The sequence below is a fragment of the Ammospiza nelsoni genome, unplaced genomic scaffold (genome assembly GCF_027579445.1).
Source record: "Ammospiza nelsoni isolate bAmmNel1 unplaced genomic scaffold, bAmmNel1.pri scaffold_55, whole genome shotgun sequence".
Taxonomy (NCBI): domain Eukaryota; kingdom Metazoa; phylum Chordata; class Aves; order Passeriformes; family Passerellidae; genus Ammospiza; species Ammospiza nelsoni.
The window spans coordinates 1334213-1351312 of record NW_026683193.1 but is presented as its reverse complement, the minus strand read 5'-3'; the positions used below and the strand labels follow the sequence as shown (position 1 = coordinate 1351312).

Sequence of the window (17100 nt, the reverse complement as noted above, 5' to 3'; positions counted from 1 at the left end):
GCCCTGATCCCGGTCCTTGGCCAAGTGCCCCCGCAGCCCTTTCCAGGGCTGCAGGAAAAGCTGCCTCAGTCACAAAATCACAGAATCCCTGGCTTGGAAGACAGATACTTTCAAGACCATCGAGTCCAGCCCATGGCCTAACACGTGAACTAAAGCATGGCCCCGAGTGCCACATCCAGTCTTCTTTTAAAGGCTTGTAGGGATGGTGAGTCCACCATCTCCCCAGAGGGGTCTGTCCCAGGAAGAACCAAGATAACACTGGGGCCTTCTACCCGCCGGCGCTTGGAGCTCTGGAAGTTTGTCTTTCTACTTAGGCAAAGGCCATGGAAATGGACTGGGAAAAGTAGTCACATATAGAGTAGCCTACAGAGCTCTAAATTGATGTGCAAGGAATACAGAAAAGATAGAAAAGAAAAAAAGGCAAAACGCAAATGGCATCAGCAAAGTCTTGTGCATGAACACATAGCTGCAGAGGGTCTTCTCAGCCCTATTTCTTTGTATTTCTGGGAACCAGAGGAATCCTGCTTGAGCCTCTGGGTTTGGGAGGTAAAAGTTCATTTCTTTTTTCTCCTTGGGGCAGCTCCTGTTGCTAGCATCAGCTGAGCCTCTCTCCAGCCTGTTGCCTGTTCTGATTGTTGCAGCAAAACAACTGATGGCAGACAGAAGATACTGACGCTTGCAGAGACGTGTCTTTTTCCAGTGCCAGCTGTGAGTGGGAGTCAGAAGAAAAACTCCCGAAAGCACAACTCCATTGGAAGATTGCCTTCCTTTTCATTCCGATGCTCTAGATCCACTTCTGAATTGTCAGTTGTTTGTTAAGGATGGGAAGTTCTGTTTCATGTTTTTTTTCATGTGGTTTGGCAGTGGATGAGGCTCTCATTCAGTCACAAACTCCAGACCAAAGTGCCTTTGGAAGATGGCCCACGTGGCAGTTTTTGCCCAGCCATGGTACTTGTGGATATAAGACAGCAAGGGCAATGGTATTTGCAGCCAAAACCCAGCAAAGCTTGGCTCAGCCAAAACATCCTAGGGAGATTGAGGCCTCCAGCTGTCCCTAGAAATCAGCAGAGTTCCAGACAAATGGTTGTGTAGCACTAAGTGCAATCGCTTTGCCTGGATCAGAGCCTTGCACAGCTGAAGAAGCAGAAAGATCAGCAAGGAGCTCCCAAAGGCCCCTCACATCATTTTCATTTTGCTCATCTTGTGTAAGTTTGCAACTAAACGTGTGTTTGCAGTTGAGCTAATGAGAGAAAAAAAAAGTGAAAAGAGGCTTTCTGGCAGGGCCAGGACATTGCAGAAGAGGAATCACTGGTGTGCATTTCATTGGACCTCTCTCAAGCCTCTAAAAGTATTATAGCCCTGATTTAAAACAGGCCAGTATGAACCAACTTGGAGAGACAGAGACTAAAATTACTTACAGGGTTTTTTTTTAAGTGTGAGAAAAACTACCCAAAGGGTGTTGTTGTATGACATTTTAAAATATACAACGTCAGAATTATCAACTGCAATAAATCAAGAGTTTAAAAAGGAGTGTTTTGGTATATGAATAATTAAAACCACAAAAATGTGCAGATATGAATGCATGTTTTCATAAAAATCATGAAATTCTAGACAAAAAAATACATGCCCTGAACTACAATACAAAGGCAGATAGAACTGTACTTGAATTAGCTCTTTTTACATTGCTGGAGTTTTTTCCTTGTGAAGAGGAGCTAGGGTATTGTTGAAAAAAAGTGGCACAAGCAGGACGGGGCAGCGCGCTGTGCTCCGTGCAGAGGCTGCCAGGGGCTGCCCGAAGAGCGCCCTGCTGCAGCCAGAGCCCTCCCGGCCTGGGGCCTGGGAGCAAAGGGCCAGGGCAGGCACCTCCTCCTCGTCCTGACCCTCCACCGCTCCCTGCTGCTGCTGCTGCTGCTGCTGCTGCTGCTGAGGGAAAGAGACTCTCCTAAGGCCCCATGAACGAATGCACTTACACAGCCCTGGGGATGCCAGTGAAGGAAACCACGTGTCACGTAATGCATGTATGACCAGAGTCACCAAACACCACCTAAACATGGAATTGTTGCACCTCTCTAGGACAGGCAGAAATTGAAAGAATTAATTGGAGACTTCAGGGCAGAAGAGGCCAGAGGAGGGAAACAACTCTAAAGGGAAAACCATCATATCTGGAGGGGGAAACATCTCTGCCTGCTCAGAATCAGTCGAGGGAATATGTGTCTAATCCTAGCCAGAAAGGGATGTTTTAGGTGAGCTTTGCACCTCCAACTGCCTCGGACCAGAGCCAGGAAGATTCAATTATGCAAATGTTACATAGATAGATAGAGAGAGAGAGAGAGAGAGAGAGATTGACAGATTGCGTTACTGAAATCTCTCTTTACTGTCCCCTCTGTGTTGCTACAGACATCAGAACTTGGTAGCCAGTGCCCTGCTCAATTACAATCCTGAGACTGCTCTCCTGTTGCTTCAAAAAAGCACACGCCTGGGGAATCTGGAGCGTGTAGGTCCTTACGGAAAGGGATCAGACCCAGAGCATTGCACTGGGAATTGCACTCTTTGTGCATCTGTGCTCGGGCAAGTTCTCTTGGACTCAACCACACTGGTGGTGCTAAAGTGGCTGGAATGAGAAATAAAGCCCATCTCCCTCCAGCTCCTGTAATCTCTGAGGAGCAGCTGGAATGCAAGGGCATTGACCTGCTGCTCAATTCCCAAACAACACACACTGATTCCCTGGGCTGCAAAAAGGCACGGTCACTACTAAGCTCAAAGTGATGTGTGAGGCCATGCCGGAACCACAACAGCACCTTCTGCACCAAGGTCCCTGCACAGAATGATGTGTTCTCATGCAAAACTACTGCATTCTCCAGAAGTGATACATTGGAAATTAAAATTCTAGCAGACTCAGTCCCAGTGCTATAAAAGGGCAGAAAAAAATGATGAAAACAACTATAGTTGGGAGAAAAAGAAAATGAAAAAGCCTCTTCCTCCCAGCAAACAAACAAAAAAAAAAAACTACTAAGGAAAAAAGGGGGAGAAGTTGCTTCCAAAAGCAGCTCAAATATTTGGATGCACTGGGGAAATGCTGAAGGTCCCTCATGAGGCTCCTCATGTCCAAGCAGAAGCTTCTTCTGCGCCTCCTCACTGGCCTTGTGATCCACCCCCTTGCCCAGCTCCCCTGTCCTTCTGTGCACACGCTGCAGCCCCTCCATGACTCTCTGCTTCCCACGGGCCCACAGTGCACACAGCACTCCAGCTGTGGCCGCGGCGCTGCCCAGCACAGGGCCACGCTCACTGCCCTGCTCCTGCTGCCCCACTGCTGCTGACACAGGCCACCATGCCCTTGGCCTTCTTGGCCACCTGGCCACACGCTGCCTCATCTTCAGCTGCTCAAGACCGGCAGCAACCCTGGCTTGTTTTGGCCTATGCAGCTCCCCAGCCACAAAATTGCCTATTTCACTTCAGATACAGCAGGCACCATTTCAAGACGGCCTTCCTTTTCTGAGCAACACAAGACAGCAGTCAAAGACTTGCAGCTTCACCCCCACTCTGGGCTCCAAGGCACTTGCCAAAGTTGCAGACTTCAGTGCAAAATGGATCAGCAGAAACTTTCCCCGTCTGCTGTTTGCAGCTTCTCAAAAGCCAAAAGTCAATTGAGTCAGCAGTGACTCTACAAGTGAAGAACAACTCAAGAAAACTGCAGAACACTTGCACAAGCCAAAGACACCTTTCCAAAAAGGGAAAAGAAACCAAGAAAGCCTTTTTACCTCCAGCACTACCACATGTGCCCTTGGACATGACCCCACACAAGTCCAGAGATGGAGCTTCCCTGAACCAAGCAGCCAGAAGCACAGCCGGAGCCCCCAGCTCTGCACTGCCCCAACAGGACAGGTCAAAGGCCAAGTTCTGCGGTCACTGCCTAGAGGAAATCCCTAGCTCCTGGCAGGACTCCAGCACCCAGCATCCTCAGCCTGCAACAGCAAAGTACTGGCTGCTCCAAAACTTGCAGCTCTGCCTTGCACTAAAGACAGCACCACACACAACTGGCACTTACAGGTCTGGAATAGGGCGGTGAGAACAACGTTGGAGGGTTGTTGTCATCCACCTCATTTTGCTCCTCTTTGGCTTCTTCTGCAATAACAGAGAGAGTCAGGGGAAAAACGGCTCTTGCTCTTCTTATCTTGTCTCTACTTATGTGAAAAAAGAGTCAAATAGTAGATTGAAAAGGAAACACCATATACAGCAAAAAGCGCAGGAGCAAGATGGTGAATCATTATAGCACTGCTCTGCAAGTTTGCAGGCTGTGCTGCAACACCAGAAAAAACAAGGCGTTTGAAAGTGTGCAAGTGCCCACCGAAAAATGACTCATACACGAGGTTCCTCCTGCACTGGGCAAGGCCTAGGGCTGCTCTGACACTCAGGCCTTCCATGCACCAAGGCAACCTTCTGATGTCACTATGACGAGGTGGCAACCATGCCCCGACAAGACAAAGCAAACGCTCTGTATTGGTCTGTGAATTTATACCAAGCAATAACCAATCTTCCCTACAGCAAATGCAAAAGAGCCTGGGAAGTTCTCCTGCATCACAAAGCAGCACAAATTCTCCTTGTGGGCCGAAGCCTGTTGTTCATGGGATCCAAGAGGAACTCCAAGAATGACCTCAGCTGTGGCCGTGGCGCTGCCCAGCACAGGGCCACACTCACTGCCCTGCTCCTGCTGCCCCACTGCTGCTGACTCAGGCCACCATGCCCTTGGCTTTCTTGGCCACCTGGCCACACGCTGTCTCATCTTCAGGTACTCAAGGCCACCACCCCTGGCTCCTTTTGGCCCACGCAGCTCTCCAGGCAAAAAGTTGCCTGTTTGACTTCAAATACAGCATCCACCTTTTCAAGATGGCCTTCTTGTTCCACAACTGCATCTTCTAAGGAGATGTCACTAAATTGACAGGAATAGAATTCTCAGTCTCTCTGACTAAATTGAACTGGGCTAATTCTACTCTCTGGGATGTTGCTCTTAGTTCAGTTTTCTCCTCTGGCTGCTGTCAGCAAGTGACATTTTCTCTGCAAAACTGAGTTTGTAGTTCTTCAGGACTCTGAGAGGGAAACTAGGAACTATCCACTTACGCCTTTGTTACCTTTGTTGAAGGCATCAAAATGGATTTTCTTTCGGTCTCCCTAGCCGGTCCTCTACTGCTACTGGCCAAGGTGACAGCTAGCTCTAGAATTCTTAAACACCAGGAACATGAAATGTCCCTTTCTCACTCAGCTCAGAATCAGCACCGCTGAATACACGCCTGAGGTGACCTGTAGTGGGCACGGGAAATGAGTCAGATGCTGTGAGAAAACTGCCTGGGCTGTTGAATCCCACAGAACAAGTAAACCCAAACAAGCTGGTTTCCTGTTTGCCAACTTCCCTCCAGGAGACACGTTTCATTCACACAGCCAGCAAGAGATCAGGACAATGTTCTTGGTTGTGCCTACAATTTGGCCTGTTTTGCCAGTAAATGACTAAAAACATAACCAAGAAAATGCAGGTTCTTCTTTAACACTCAATGCTACTGTTCTACCAAAACCATAAAAATGCTTCTAAAATCCTCTCCTTCAGGTACTTTTTAAAAAAAATCAGTTGCATGCACCAATTCTTCTAAACTTGCTGGAAACTGTTGCCCAGAAAATCTTCCCCAAAATCCCTCTGAGCTCTGGCATTTCTGTTGTGAAACAGCACAGCAGCATCTCCATGGTTCTTGAGCAGACACTCACTGCTTTGGAGTTTGCATTTCATTGCAATGGGAAGATCACTATTTTAGCACTCAGTCAAGGGTCAAGGTAGACAGTCAGATTATTTCAGGAGAAACTGTAGAAGGAAAGAATCTTCCCTGAATTCTGGGAACAACTACCTACTATTCTTCCTAATCACCATACTCATCCTAATCATTGCCAACAACCTATTTGTCCTGTTGATTTCCTGAGAAGGAGTTGGAATCATAACCTTCCTACTAATCAGCTGATGACACGGCCGAGCAGAGGCCGACACCGCCGCCCTCCAAGTCGTACTTTACAACTGAATCAGAGACATCAGACTTATCCTTTGCATAGCACAACTAGGCTCCACCACAAACACCTGAGAAATCCAACAACTTCCTACCCCATCCCAATCTCCTACACTACCTCTACTAGGTCTCATCCTAGCTGCAACCAGAAAATCCGCTCAATTCGGCCTCCAGCCATGACTCCCAGCTGCAATAGAAGGGCCAACGCCCGTATCCGCCCTACTCCACTCCAGCACAATAGTAGTTGCTGGAATTTTCCTACTTATCCGAACCCACCCTCTATTCAATAATAACCAAACCACCCAAACCCTGTGCCTCTGCCTAGGAGCTTTATCCTCACTATTTGGAGCCATGTGCGCCCTCACCCAAAACAACATTAAAAAAATCATTGCCTTCTCCACTTCAAGCCAACTAGGACTAATAATAGTCACAATTGAACTAAACCTACCCGAACTAGCCTTCCTCCACATCTCAACTCACACATTCTTCAAAGCCATGCTCTTCCTATGCTCAGGCTCCATCATTCACAGCTTAAATGGAGAACAGGACATGTGAAAAATAGGAGGACTCCAAAAAATACTCTCCACAACCACTGCATGCCTTACCATCGGCAACCTCGCCCTAACAGGAACATCGTTCCTAGCAGGATTCTACTCAAAAGACCAAATAATTGAAAGCCTAAACACATCCTCCTCAAACACCTGAGCCCTACTCCTAACCCTTCTAGCCACATCATTCACCACGGTACACACAATCCGCATAACCGTACTAGTACAGACCGGCTTTGTTTGAATTCCGCCCTTGACCCCAGTAAGTGAAAACAACCCCGCAGTAACTTCCCCTGTCACTCGCCTTGTGCTGGGAAGCATCCTGGCAGGATTCCTCATCACCTCATTCATCATCCCCACAAAAACCCCTCCAATAACCATGCCACCCTCTATTAAAATAACCTCCCTAATTGTAACAGCCCTAGGCATTGCTTTAGTTCTAGAAATTTCAAAAATAGACCAAACACTCATCCTCACAAAACAAGCTCCCTTCTAAAACTTCTCAACATCCCTAGGATACTTTAACCCCCTAACCCACTGCCTAAGTATAACCAACTTCCTCAAAGGAGGAGAAAACATCGCATCCCACCTAACTGACCTCTCCTGATACAAAATACTAGGTCCAGAGGGGCTAGCCAGCCTGCAACTAATAGCAACCAAAACTGCCACCACCCTCCACTCAGGCCTAATCAAAGCTTACTTAGGATCATTCGCCTTATCCATTCTCATCATCCTCATATCCACATACAGAAATAACCAATGGCCCTCAACCTTTGTAAAAACCACCAAATCCTCAAAATCATCAACAACGCCCTAATCGACCTCCCAGTGCCATCAAACATCTCAACATGATGAAACTTTGGGTATCTAGTAGGCGTTTGCTTAATTACTCAAATCGTCACAGGTCTTCTGCTAGCTGTGTACTACACAGCAGATACCAATCTAGCCTTCTCCTCTGTCGCTCACATATGCCGAGACGTACAATTCGGCTGACTCATCCGCAACCTCCACACAAACGGAGCCTCCTTCTTCTTCATCTGCATCTACCTACGCATCGGCCGAGGACTCTACTACGGCTTATACCTGTGGAGGATATTATTAATAGTTGGTTAGCTGAGAAAGGCCATGCTGACATAATGCTGCTGGTTAAGCTGAGAGAGGGAAGTCAGCAGTCAGTAAGCTGAAAGGAGAAGTCAGCAGTCGGTGTCCAATGACAGGCACGGACAGACTGCCCTTGCCGCAACATGAGGATAGGGAAGAGAGATTCTTCCTGAGAATATGTAGAAAGTATCAAAAGTATAACCATAAGAATGCAGAAGTAGGCGTAGTTGCTGATATGTAACTAACCAATCCTGAGCTCAACTTTTGCAATATGTATGAAGCTCATTATGAACTGTATTTACCCTGCTGTACTAATCAATAAAATCGGGCCTGTGATGATCTAATTGATGTCCTGGTCTCCTTCCGTCGACACATACCTAAACAAAGAAACCTGAAACATTGGAGTCATCCTCCTCCTAACCCTCATAGCAACTGCTTTTGTAGGATATGTCCTACCGTGAGGCCAAATATCATTCTTAGGAGCTGCAGTAATCACAAACCTATTCTCTGCCATCCCTTACATCGGGCAAACACTAGTCAAGTGAGCCTGAGGCGGGTTCTCTGTTGACAACCCTGCACTGACCCGATTCTTTCTCTCCACTTCCTCCTTGCCTTCGTCATCGTAGGCCTTACTCTCGTCCATCTCACCTGGTTTACACCCTTTATCCTCCGATTAAAATTACAAAAGGACAACGCATCACACAATTGGTACCACTATCACAAATGACATCGGGAATACAATCATTTACTGGGCAAACACGGAATGAAAAAGGTTTTGGCTCTACTGGCGTTACACTTTTGACTGTGGATTTACAAAATAGATCAAAGCAAAAGGTTTTAATTACTTATGGGCATCAAAGCATAACCCTTTATGGATTTTTGGATACAGGAGCAGATACCAGCATCATTTCTCCAGAAGCGTGGCCACAACATTGGCCTCTATTTCCATCATCAAACATGCTCACAGGAGTAGGAGGATTTACATTGGCAAGCAGATCGCCGCTTTTGTCTGTGTGCATTGAGAATCGACAAGTATCTGCTGTGTTTTCAATTGTTCAACTGCCTCCTACAGTTTCCTGTTTAATTGGAAGGGACATTTTAACACAATTGGGAGTGGTGTTAACTAATCAGCACCCTTTGGGGTAATTGCCATTGCTTGGACTTTCCCCATTCCACTCACCTGGAAAACGGATACACCGGTGATGGTTAAGCAATGGCCATTAAAAGGGGAGAGTCTTATGCATGCCCATGAATTGGTAAAGGAACAATATACAAAGGGACACCTACGACTATCCACCAGCCCTTGGAATACACCTATTTTTGTAATCAAAAAGAAATCAGGGAAATATCGTTTGATACATGATTTGAGGGCTGTAAATGACCAGATGGAACCAATGGGGGCCTTACAGCCTGGTCTTCCAAATCCAGCTATGATTCCAGAACACTGGCCACTTTTAATTATTGACCTAAAGAATTGTTTTTTCACTATTGGGCTGCATCCTGATGATATGAAGAGGTTTGCTTTTACTTTACCAGCAATAAATTGTGGAGAACCGGATAAAAGATTTGAATGGACATCTCTTCCGCAAGGCATGCGCAACTTCCCCACTTTATATCAGCTTTATGTTGATGCTGCATTATAGCCACTACGTCGCAAATGGCCAGCAACTATAATATATCATTACATGGACGATATTTTGTTTGCACAGCAACAGCCATTCTCCTCTTTACAGATTAACAGCATTAAAAATACTCTTGCTGCATATTCACTTGTTATTGCTACAGAGAAAATTCAAACTACAAGGCCCTGGAAATATTTGGGATGGACTTTGACGGATCAGATAGTAATACCTCAAAAATTTGAATTACAATTGGACATTAAGACTCTACACGATGCACAGAAGTTGCTGGGAGACTTACAGTGGCTGAAGCCCATTGTGGGAATACCAAATCATTTATTAGAAACCCTTTGGCCTTTGTTAAAGGGCGTTGACCCTACTACTCCTGTACACCTGACAAAGGAGCATCATCTTGCTTTGCAGCAAATTAGTAATTGTGTACAGCAAGGGTATGTGTCTCGTCGACAACTTGATCATCCCATTGACCTTACTATTTGGAATAGCCCTTGCCATTTGCCTGGTGCTCTCTCTCAACAACAAAAGAAAACGGGGGAGATACGGGTGTTGGAATGGTTGTCACCACCACTACAGCATAAGAAAACAATATCTTCAAAAATTGAACAATTGGCTGCATTAATTAAAAAGGGGCGTCTCAGAATTCTTGAAGTGGATGGTAGAGAACCTGCTAGCATTAGATTGCCTATGGAAGAAGAAACCTTGGACTGGTACTTGATTAATTCGAAGGATTTACAGGAAGCATTATTGACATCATTTGCTAAAGTAGAGACTAGCAAATTAGTGCCTAGAGTTTTGCAATGGATGACAGAATGGAACTGGATCACTCGACCTTTGAGAGAAAAATACCCCATAGAAGGAGCTATTACAGATTTTACAGATGCAGGAAAGAAATCAAGGCGTGCTGCTGTCACCTGGCAAGAAAAAGGACAATGGAAGCATCAACTCCTCACAGCAGACCTTGCAGATAGCTTACAAACTCTGGAATTGTTAGCAGTAGTATGGGCAGTGTCCAACTTACAGGAACCTTTAAATGTGGTCACAGACTCTATGTATGTCACAGGAGTAGTCAGACGGATAGAGGAAGCGGCAATTAAGGAAGTGAATAATAAATGATTGTATGAGTTACTGATACAGTTAAGGAAAGCTTTACGGGAGAGAAAAGCAGCGTATTCTGTGATTCATATTAGGAGTCATAAATGGTCTGAAGGTTTAGGAGAAGGGAATGAACGTGCAGATAAATTGGTTACCCTACCCATTGATAATTCTTGTCCTATTGATAAGCATACATTGGCCAGAGAAGCACATAGTAGGTATCATCAAAATGCAAGAGGATTAGCAAAACACTTTGAGCTGAGTTTGTCAGAAGCCAAGGCCATTGTTAGAGCATGTCCAACATGTAGTTATCATAATGGTGGAATAGGTCTAGGCATCGGGGTTAATCCTCGAGGTTTAGAAATAAATGAGAAATGGCAAATGGATGTTACACACATAGCTAGATTTGGTAAAGTCAAGCATGTGCACGTCACTATAGATACATATAGTCATTACATATGGGCTACGGCTCAGGCAGGAGAGAAAGCTTTATACGTTACCAGACACCTGTTAAGTTGCGTCGCTGTTATGGGAGTACCAAAGAGTATCAAAATGGATAATGGTCCAGCTTATGTAAGTGCTAGAGTCCTAGTAAGTGCTAGAAATTTTTGAATCAGTGGTCTGTTAAGCATGTGACAGGTATTCCATACTCCCTTACTGGACAGGCAATAGTGGAAAGAGCAAACGGCACCCTTAAGCAGTATATTGAAAAACATCAAGATTTGAGAGATCCACAAGCATGTTTGGCTAAGGTTCTGTATGTGATTAACCATTTATGTATTTTTGGGGAAGACGATACCCCCCCCTGCAATTAAACATCACCCGAGGTCAAGTCAGGAAACTACTAAGGAAACAGAGGTCTGGGTCAAGTATAAGAACCCGAGTACAGGATTATGGGAAAAACCTGCAAAAGTATTATATTGGGGTCGGGGGTATCTTTGTGTTTCCTCACCTACAGGGCCTTTGTGGGTGCCTGCTAAGTGGACTAAACCTGTTTTTGATGCAGCCTCTGGTGGATCGCCTTACGGAGGAGGACAAGGAGCGACTGGGGAAAAAACTGCTTCTAGTCCTACAACCACTACTGTTACAATTGAAGGGGTACTCGAAAGCGGTGGACAGAGCACTGACACATCACTACCGGACAGCCCAGGAGCTGATTGGTTTTATTGACTCATTATCAACCTTTCGTTTAACAAATCTAGCGAAAGAACATTGCCTTGACTGTCACAATCCACATTGTGCTGCTTGGATAGCCCTACGTTGTGGGGGTTGTGATAGAACTTTTTGGATAGAACAATCATTATTGTGGGATTTGTGGTGTCACACTTGTGAGCACGAGTACACGTGGGGTAAAAGCTGGCAAGATGAATTAAGGAGACAAACAGGGCAAAATGCATATATAGCTTTAAATCTTTATGAGTCTCCTGAACAGAAAATTCTTGCTTATTATCGATGGGAGGTACAATGTATTGTGAATAGAATTAAGGTTCAAAGTAAATCACGCATAGTTTCTATAAGGTGTAGGAAATTAGTACCTTTAACACAGCATTCAATTGTAGGACCCTTCAAGAGGAATCCTGATAGAGCACTAGATTGCTGCATTGAAAAGTTGCAAAAATTGAGTTTGCAAGTGGCAGGACCAGTAAAATTAGGAGCAGCAAGATTGAAGATAGATAAGAAAAGGAAGGCAAAAAAGGGAATGATTTCATCTGAGTAAGGATATCAGTGAGCCTTCAAACTTACCTCATGCTATACCTGTAAGCAAGGATGCTGATTTAGAGTTAGTATATTCAAAAACTGACTCAGCCTTACAATAGACAATCTAGCAAACCAGGGAAAAGACAACAAAGAAAGGAAAAACAAAGCAAGCAGAAAGAAAAATGAGGTTTGTTCTTGTTATACTGCTCAATGCTGTAGCAAGTGAAGCAGTAGGAATAACACACTTTAGTCAAACAAGAGAAAATTTATGGGTGACACTTGCTAATCAAACTAACCAATCATCGCTTTGTCTTAGTCTTGGAGGAGTCACTAACCCATTTCGAACATGCCTGGTGGGACTTCCGCTGTGGTCTCCTGGAGAATTTTGCAGTTTGATAAACAATCAAACCTTATGTATGTCTAACATGTCAAACATCACACTGCCAGTACAACAAGGGTATACTGCACGTCAGAGTGATGGCTATCGTGAATGCTTACTAATCCAATCACTTAACACTTCTTTGCATTCTCCTCCTGAGGAATTGGATCTTTTTGGAAGTACAAACGCCAGTATGTCTAACACTACAGCTGGCGGATGGTTTAGCTTCAAACCCTTGGGTGCCTAGAATTTAAATCAACCTAAAGAAACATGGGCCACCTTAGATTCATCCCTGAATTTGAGTAAATTCTCTCCACAGCATTACAGTCAATGTAACGACACAAATATCATGGCACCAATGAAATTACCCACAGGAATATTTTTGATTTGTGGAGACAGAGCGTGGAATGGTATACCAGCTAAACCACAGGGTGGACCCTCTTATTTGGGAAAATTGTCATTGTTTCACCCTAATGTATCCTTGCTAATGCAGCTGAGTCTAAATTCAAACAGGAAGAGACGTAGCATACATGACTTAGACTGCAGCCAGATAGGAGATCCACAGTTTTGGGGTACATTCAAACAAGTGGTAGTTTCAACTATCTTGCCAGGAGGATCTGCCAATAAAGCTATGAATTTAGCAAAGCAATTAGGGTGCTGGGCAAAGGATGAGCTAAACAAGACATCACAAATTCTAGACATGCTAACCGCAGATGTGCAGAGTGTTAACCATGCTGTTTTGCAGAATAAAGCTGCTGTAGATTTTTTGCTCTTAGCACAAGGGCATGGATGTGAAGAGTTTGAGGGAATGTGTTGCATGAATTTGTCTGATCATTCGGTGTCCATTCCCACTAAGATAAAAGAACTGCAACAGGGACTTCACAGTCTCAAGGAAGAAGAAGGATTAGGAATTGGTGAATGGCTTAAAAGCTTAGGACTTGGGCCATGGCTGAGGAACATTGTGATCTATGCCATAGGACTTCGGGGTGTAATTTTACTGTTTTTGCTTATTTTGCCTTGTATCTTTAACTGTATTCAAAACATGGTCAGCCGTACAATAGCAAAAACCTGGCACACCAATCTTCTTGCTCAAGAAGAAAACGGGGGAAATGTGGAGGATATTATTAATAACCAATCTAGCCTTCTCCTCTGTCGCTCACATATGCCGAGATGTACAATTCGGCTGACTCATCCGCAACCTCCACACAAACGGAGCCTCCTTCTTCTTCATCTGCATCTACCTACGCATCGGCCGAGGACTCTACTACGGCTTATACCTGTGGAGGATATTATTAATAGTTGGTTAGCTGAGAAAGGCCATGCTGACATAATGCCGCTGGTTAAGCTGAGAGAGGGAAGTCAGCAGTCAGTAAGCTGAAAGGAGAAGTCAGCAGTCGGTGACCAATGACAGGCAAGGAAAGACTGCCCTTGCTGCAACATGAGGATAGGGAAGAGAGATTCTTCCTGAGAATATGTAGAAAGTATCAAAAGTATGACCATAAGAATGCAGAAGTAGGCGTAGTTGCTGATATGTAACTAACCAATCCTGAGCTCAACTTTTGCAATATGTATGAAGCTCATTATGAACTGTATTTACCCTGCTGTACTAATCAGTAAAATCGGGCCTGTGATGATCTAATTGATGTCCTGGTCTCCTTCCGTCGACACATACCTAAACAAAGAAACCTGAAACATTGGAGTCATCCTCCTCCTAACCCTCATAGCAACTGCTTTTGTAGGATATGTCCTACCGTGAGGCCAAATATCATTCTTAGGAGCTGCAGTAATCACAAACCTATTCTCTGCCATCCCTTACATCGGGCAAACACTAGTCAAGTGAGCCTGAGGCGGGTTCTCTGTTGACAACCCTGCACTGACCCGATTCTTTCTCTCCACTTCCTCCTTGCCTTCGTCATCGTAGGCCTTACTCTTGTCCATCTCACCTTCCTCCACAAAACAGGCTCAAACAACCTGCTAGGCATTCCCTCAGACTGTGACAAGATCCCCTTCCACCCATACTACACCATCAAAGACATCCTAGGATTCGTACTAATGCTCTCCCTACTTGTCTCACTAGCCCTATTCTCCCTCAGCCTCCTAGGTGACCCAGAAAACTTCACCCCAGCCAACCCACTAGTCACCCCTCCTCACATCAAACCCGAGTGATCTTTCCTATTTGCTTACGCCATCCTCCGATCCATCCCAAACAAACTAGGAGGCGTAGTAGCTCTAGCTGCCTCAATCCTCATCCTGTTCCTCACCCCACTACTACATACATCAAAACTATGATCAATACCCTTCCGTCCCCTATCACAAACCCTATTCTGAACCCTAGTCGCCAATGTCCTCATCCTAACCTGAGTAGGCAGCCAGCCAGTAGAACACCCCTTCATCATCAACGGCCAACTAGCCTCATTCACATACTTCACAATCATTCTAGTTCTGTTCCCCCTTGCGGCCGCCCTAGAAAAGAAGCTACTTAAACTTTAATTAACTCTAATAGTTTATAAAAACATTGGTCTTGTAAGCCAAAGATTGAAGACTAAACCCCTTCTTTAGAGTTACCCCACCACACACCTCAGGAAGAAAGGACTCAAACCCTCTGCTCCAATTCCCAAACCTGGCATTTTTCACTAAACTACTTCCTGACCCTACTGCTAAAGAGCTTGAATCGCCCCCCGAGACAACCCCTGCACAAGCTCCAACATCCTAAACAAAGTCAACAACAACCTTCACCCCCCAATCAAAAGCAATCCCACCCCCTCTGAATACAACACAGCTACCCCACTGAAATCCAACCGGACCGACAACAAATCCCCACTATTCACCATCCCCTCGTCCATCAACAACCCCAACACACCCCCTATAACAAGCTCCACCATGACAACCAACCCCATCCCAAAACCATAACCAACAACACCCCAGCTACCCCAAGCCTCCGGATAAGGATCCGCTGCCAGCGACACTGAATACACAAACACTACCAACATTCCCCCTAAATAAACCATAACAAGTACCAAAGAAACAAAAGGGACCCCCAAACTCACTAGTCATCTGCACCTTGCAACCGCTGCTACGACCAGCCCCAACACCCCATAGTAAGGAGACAGGTTAATGCAACCGCCAACCCCCCTAGAACAAAACTCAGCCCGAAAAACAGAACAGATTCTATCATAAATTCCCACTTGGCCTCTCTCTGAGATTTACGGCCTGAAAAGCAGTCGTTACAAAATTTAACTATAAGAACACCTAAATACGTCCTTCATTCCCTCCCCCATCCCCTTACCCCCCCCCCCCTTCCCCCCCTACCCAGCACGTTTTCTTCTTGCTTTCAGGGTATGTATAATAATGCATCGCACTCTCTGCCCCATCAGACAGTTCATGAAATGTAGGATAATCCACATTACACGTCAAGCTCTTCCACCAAAAACCCAAACGGATGGTATTCGTCCAGCCTACCTACCAGGCACATTATTGCTTCAGGTACCATACAACCCAAGTATTTCTACGCAAGTCCAAGCCGCAAGTGTCACCCAAAGACCCAGGATCTTACCTAATGTACGCAACACCCAACCTAGAGAACGAGGAATGTCCCAGTACACCTTTGAATTCCCCTAGTCTACAAGATTCGCCCACCTCCTAGGTAATATTCTCAGCCAAAAGCCTTCAAGCACTCCCAAGCCAGACATGGTTATCTTTTGATCGCATTTCTCACGAGAACTGAGCTATCAACATCATATGTGCTTTAGTTTATTGCCGTCAAGCACATACCTCTCCTATACTTGCTCTTTTGCGCTATTGGTTGTAACTTCAGGATCATAACTTGCTTCATTCCTTCCTCCTTGCCCTTCACAGATACAAGTGGTCGGTTGAATACTCCTCCCTAACTTCATTACCTCGGCATCCCGACCTCTTGCACTTGTTTTCTTTTAGCGTCTCTTCAATAAGCCCCTCAAGTGCAGAGCAGGTGTTATCTTCCTCTTGACATGTCCATGACATGACCGCCAAGCATATGAATCCCCTAACACCCAGAATGTCATGATCTAACGGATAAGGTTGTCGCAAACTTGGCACTGATGCACTTTGACCCCATTCATGGAGGGCGCGCTACCTACCTCTAGACAACAGATAGTGTAATGGTTGCCAGACATAGTAATTATTTTATCATTCACTAGGAATTAACATTTAAATTCCGCTTTATGCATCTGTTTTTTTATCTAGACTTTTTTTTTTCAAATAACTAAGCCACATATCCCTACATTGTCCAAACTACTTACCATCAATACACTTTCAATTAACTTTCCTCTATATTCCCTACTGTCAAAAATAATAACCAGCCACCATCAACACTCCCCTAACCACCCCCAAACAAACATAATATTAATCCCAAAGCTAGCCCCTCTCCAAAAACCGAAACAAACCACAAGTCATGATGACAAACCATCAACCAGCTACCCACCAAATTTCACGTCCTTGTAGCTTATAGAAAGCATGACACTGAAGATGTCAAGATGGCTGCCACACGCACCCAAGGACAAAAGACTTAGTCCTAACCTTACTGTTAGTTTTTGCTAGGTATATACATGCAAGTATCCGCGCTCCAG

General features: G+C 45.1%; 2 pseudogenes; both read left to right on the top strand.

Moving 5' to 3' along the window:
* The first annotated feature begins 5887 nt into the window (after positions 1-5887).
* LOC132087224 (cytochrome b-like) lies at positions 5888-8417 on the top strand (annotated as a pseudogene).
* Positions 8418-14186: 5769 nt separating this feature from the next.
* LOC132087210 (cytochrome b-like) lies at positions 14187-14990 on the top strand (annotated as a pseudogene).
* The last annotated feature ends 2110 nt before the right edge of the window (positions 14991-17100 follow it).